Below are 6214 nucleotides of genomic sequence, written 5' to 3' on the forward strand. Positions count from 1 at the left end.
CGGTACGGTCACTATGAATTTTTGGTTATGCCGTTTGGATTGACCAATGCACCTGCAATATTTTTGGATCTCATGAACCGAGTTTGCAAACCTTACCTTGATAAGTTTGTAATGGTGTTCATTGATGACATTTTGATATACTCAAAGTGTAAAGAGGAACATTAGCAGCATCTGCGGGTAATTTTGGAATTATTGAGGCAAGAAAAGTTGTATGCCAAGTTGTCCAAATGTGAATTCTGGCTACAAGAAGTACAATTCTTAGGATACATTGTGAATCAACAAGGAATCCAAGTAGACCCCAATAAAAATGAGGCTATTAAGAATTGGCAAGTACCTAAATCACCAAAAGATATTCGCCAATTTTTAGGATTAGCCGGGTATTACAGACGATTTATTGAAAACATTTCAAGTATTGCCCAACCTTTAACCCTTCTAACTCAAAAAATCGAACATCTGATTAGGGAGAAGAAGAACAAATAGCCTTCCAAATGTTAAAACAAAAGTTATGTGAAGCTCCAATATAAAGTATTACGGATGGAACTAATGACTTGGTAGTCTATTGTGACGCATCTTGTAAAGGTTTAGGATGCGTACTGATGCAACGAAAGAAAGTAATAGCATATGCCTCCCGACAGTTAAAAGTACATGAAAAGAGTTATATAACCCAAGAATTGGAATTGGGAGCATTTATATTTGCATTGAAAATCTGGAGATACTTATATGGCACCAAATGTACCATTTATACAGACCAAAAAAGCCAACAACATATATTTGATCAAAAAGAGATGAACATGAGGCAAAGAAGATGGGTAGAACTTTTAAATTACTACGATTGTGAAATTAAATACCATCCGGGTAAGACCAATAAGGCAAAGAAGATGGGTAGAAATTTTAAATTAGTAGTTAATGCATTAAGTCAGAAGGAACGAATTAATTCCCTAAGTATTAGTGCACGGTTTTGTTGTCTCGAGTCTTTGTAATCGTTATGTAATTTATTATTATTTTAATGTAAATGGCAATTTAGTAATTATATGTCCCATACGTTATACTATGGATCATTTGTTAAAGATGTTTAACGAACGAGGTCAATCGTGTTTATTGTTGTTCATTCGTTAAGGATGTTTAACGAATGAACGTTAATCGTTATTGTTATATGTCCATTAGTTAAGGACGTTTAACGAATGGACCTTAGTCGTTATATATAGTATACATTCTTCATGGAATGTTGACGAATGGGTTATAGTGAATGAGTCATTCGCTATACCATTTTGGTTATTTATGTAATGAAAACGAATGAAGGTCATTCATTACGGAATGTGTAACGAATGGCATTCGTCTTCTATATATAGGTTGTTCAGCCAAAGAGTAATTTAAGTGTCTAATAGTTAATTTCCGTGTGTCATTACGCTGCCCACTTGTTCTCCCAAGCACTTCGTTAATTTTAATCAAGTCTAACCTATTATACATAAACATATATCATATAACTAGATCCGGTATTCAATTGATATGATGAATTCGATCAATTGAAGCTCTATAGTGTTCTCAATTGGTATCAGAGCATAACCAGTGTTAGATTGTGTTTATCATTAATGTATTAATCATGAATTGATTGATTAAATAAAGTACGATTTGATAATTATAGATCTGATACGTTGTTCATCAATTTTCATTCAATTAGCATGTAGAAATGATAATTTGACTGTAATTGGGTTCAGATTTCGATTTGTGAGGTTCTTAGTGATTGAATTGGATAAATATATGAGTTTGGAATGGATTTGTGTTGAGTTTGGGTGTTAAATGGAACAAAGGAGTCTGTTTGGTGATTTATTGGATTTTTGGTTGGTTTAAGTGGGTAATTGTATGTTCGAATTGGTTTGGTTTTGTCCGCGGGATGATTACAAGTTGTTTGAGCTATAGATTAAGAAAATTGAACAAGTATTGAGTGAGTAATCCATGGAATTGTGATTGTCCGTTTTGGTGTTTGAATTTGGAAAATTTCTAGATCTGGAAATTTGCTTGAAGATTTGAATATGCACATGATCATTCGTCATAATGGATATGTTCATTCGTTATACGTTTAATTCTCATTTTCTATTAAAGTATAACTGATTCGTGCCACGTGTTAAGTTTGTTACAACTAAATAACAAACTCATTCATTACTGTAGCTGATTCGTTATCAGTTATTCATTATTGAAAGTTCATTTGTCCTCACTCATTCGTCATCCATTCAACATTCATTCGTCAACCATTCGTAAATCCAGTCGTTAACCATTTGTTAACCATTCGTTAGTCATTCGTTAAGCTATTTGTGTTCATCATTTGTTAGTCATTCATTAACTCATTCGTCATTGTTCTGCTGTCATACTCATTTGTTACTATTCATCATTCGTCAACAATCATACTCATTCGTCTTCCCATTCATTACAGAATTTTCGTTTTAATCCTTTAAGTTTGAATTTTGTTAAGTTTAAACCTTTAAGATGGCTGGTTATTATGCACTGGCTTCTCAGAACGTGTTGATGCAACAAATGTTACATCTCGATGCTGAAATTGGATCTTGTTCTAAATATCCACGTTTAATGAAATTTAGTGATTTTGCTAAATGGGAACCACGTTTCAGAGCACATCTAGGGTCTGTACACCATGATTGTTCAAGATGTCTTGATGATGTATATACTGTTCCTATGTTGGGTACTGAAACTACGGGGTTTACACCAAAAGCTATCTCCCAATACTCTCAAGAAGAAAAGAAAGCTCTAGAGATTGAAACCAAGGCATATTACACTTTAACAATGGCATTACCTGACAATATTTTCCATCAAGTGGGACGTATTAAAATTTATGCATCCTTGTTTCAACATATCAATATGAGAAGTATGGGTAATACTAAAGAATGTAAAAAGGTGATGTTAAAGTTTCAGTTTCAAAACTTTAACTTATTAAAAGGAGAGACTGTGGAAGAAATGCTCACAAGATTCAATCATTTTATTGCTGAGACGACTAAGTTAAAAATGGAACCAATTTAGGTTGATAAGATTGACACTGTGAAGAATGCTCTTCCAAGCTCCTATTCAACGTTTCTCATGGTACTTAAAGAAAATAGTTTCTTTAAAATGATGATCTTACTGCAATGGAGTTTATGAAAAAGATTAAAGATAGAGATTATGATTTGAAATGTCAAAAGTCATTGAAAGAAACTCAGGATCCGACATTATACGGAGGTTGCTTGCCTTTGAGTAGTATTGCCACTCTAATTAATGCATTTCTTACTCAAACTGCACAAAGGGGATCATCTTCCTATAGTGATCCGAATGTATGTTTGTTAGTGCACGGTTTTGCGTCTAGAGTCTTTGTATTTATTGTTAATGTTTATTTATCAATTAATGTAATATTAAATGTTTATATTTATCTAATTCGTTAAGATTGTGTCTAGTTCGCTAGGAATGTTAGCGAACTAAGACTAGTTCGTTAAGATTAAGTCTAGTTCGCTAGGGATGTTAGCGAACTAAGACATTATAATGTATTCCCTCCTAATTCGTTAGGGCATGTTAACGAATCACAGGGCGGTTCGTTATAAAACGAAGGGGAAGCTAGTTCACTAGGGGATGTTAGCGAACTAGGTCGTCCTCTATTTATAGTGAACCACTGTTCACTTTAAGTAAGAGTTTTGTACAGAAAATTCGAAAATCCAAAAAGATTGTGAAGTTTATTTTGTTTATAAGAAAATTGAAAAAGACAAAAATATTGTGTTTTTAAAGTTGTACAGAGAAAAACCAAAAAGATTTTTGCAGACGTTTTTAGACTATTTTCTCGCTGAAAATTATGTCGGTTGTTTAAGTTTGTGAAGCATGCTTGCATGTCTTGGTCCTATGATTCACTTGTGAATTGAAGGTTAGCCATTTATTTATTAACTTAAGTTAACTGGGGCGATTAAATTTATCTTTTCTTTATTTTTTGCTCCTCAAAATTTTGAGTTTTTGAAGCAAAAAGAGAAAATGATAGTACATTGATTATCTTGACCCCAAGTTCAGCAAAAAGTAAGCTTAAAAGACTGTGTGCTTAATTGCATTGGTGCATTGGTAGGTCTTAAAACAACCCAGTAGAGTAAAGTATGTGATATAAACATAAAGAAACGCCAAATTGAAAAGGGTGTTAGTCTCTAACAAAAGTCTCGGTGAGGATGGCAGAAATGTAATAACCGGTCATACTCAAGCCTTATATTTGTTGATCACCCAAAAATAAAATAAAGCAAATAACAAGCGTTAAGATTCTGGATACTGTGAGTCTTTATGCGGCTTAACCATCTGGGTATTCATAAGCATGAATATTTCACTCGCTTTCTAGAGCAAACCCAAAGTCATTAAACTTGATCACCGCTGTACTTCGTACAATTTAAATTACTGACTTGATCAAAATCCGCTGTTAGTCATACAATTGTTCCTCCCTTGCGTGCGTCTTAATACCATTAAGAAACGGACCCCAGGGGATACAATGTATGTAAGCAGACAGATGGACTCGTGCATACTCACTCACAGTAAAGGAAACTTGATGCATTGCTCAAAATTTCTACAATTGGTATCAAAAATTTTGATCAACAATATAATGGTTTAAGTCAAGTTGGGGTGATTTGGCAAAAATCAAATTAAGCTTGAACCGTGATTAGAGGCTGATAGTTTCTGATATATAGTGCTTTAATTGAACAATTTTAATCATATCACAAAAATACTTGAATGTGTGTTATTAGATTTATGTGGACAATAATACTAATGACCGACTTATCGCCAGTCATAATATCGCTGAAATATAAAACTGTGATGGAAGGGCAATTTGGTCAATATGATTCTCTGCTCAAACTCAACAAAAATACAAAAATATGTACTGCTTTTGCTATAATATATATATATATATATATATATATATATATATATATATATATATTTGTCTTCTTTTTACAAAAATTCTTAAATAAATGTTTAAGTTATGTTTCGGAAACAATTTATTTTAACATAATTGGTTGTCGGGATAAAAGGGTTTCTCGATAACCTAATTTCTTAATTTATTTAATTCTTTATTTAATTCATTAATTTATTTTATTTATTTAATTTAAAATTAAATAAATAAATAAAAGTGTTTAATTCGCTAAAATCCCATTCGTTATGTATGGATAACGAACTAGGTGATTCACAGCGAACTACCTTCTGGTTCGCTAACCTGATTCGCTTCCGCACTCTATAACGAATCATCCCTTCGTTATGCATATTTAACGAATCATGACACGAATCATGTCTTGATTCGCTACCTTTTATTTAACGAATCAAGTAACGTTTCGCCCTCATAAGGTAACGAATGAGTTAACGAATGGGCTTATTCGCTAACTTTAAGTTAAACGAATCGTTTGATTCGTGCAAGTTGTGCCTAGGGCTTAGTGCATTGATATATAAGACAAGAAAACGAATAGTATTCCACTGTTCGTCTTCTTTCTTCATCTTTAAGAAACCTATTCAAATTCTCTCTGAAAATTCAACCTTTCCGTTTGAATACTTCAAAGATCGATTTGAGTTTCTAAGGTATAACTGTTCTTGGCGATATCAATTTCGTCAAAAATGGCCGTGTATTGACTGTTAAATTATGAAATTTCAGGGGTTTAAGGGTTTTGGACTTTTGAAACTCATTTGTGTATAATTTATGTTCATAATTGTATGATTTTGATATCATTATGATCGGAATCACTTTCCGATACCCTTGGTGGACTCTAATCAACATTTGATTATTGTTTGTTGGGTTAATTATTGTTTGTGTTATTGATGTTTACTGTTGGTTCGTTTGATCCTTATTACATTTAGGTATTGAGTCTCAATCTCATCCACCTATGCTTACTAGTGTGATTCCGAGCTAAACGAGCTGAATATCCTGATGTTTCAACGATGGTTATGGCCCAATTGTATCTGGGTTATGATGTTTGACTATTGTTGTTCTTCTTAATTTTGACCTTGACTTTGTGAAGTCAAAGAACAAGTCTTAATTCTGACCATTCGTTAGTCTTAGCGAATTGGAACTGTTTCGTGTCCAATTCGTTAAGATTTTACACGAACTAGCTTAGCGAATAAGATGTTACATGAATCAGAGTTTGATTCGCTTAAAATATAACGAACTAGAGTTTAGTTCGTTAAAATTAATTGATGATTCGCTAGGTTTAGTTCGTTAAGGTATTTA

Source organism: Bidens hawaiensis, unplaced genomic scaffold (genome assembly GCF_021521415.1).
Source record: "Bidens hawaiensis isolate Kalapana, Puna unplaced genomic scaffold, B.hawaiensis_p1.1 tig00028230_1, whole genome shotgun sequence".
Lineage (NCBI taxonomy): Eukaryota > Viridiplantae > Streptophyta > Magnoliopsida > Asterales > Asteraceae > Bidens > Bidens hawaiensis.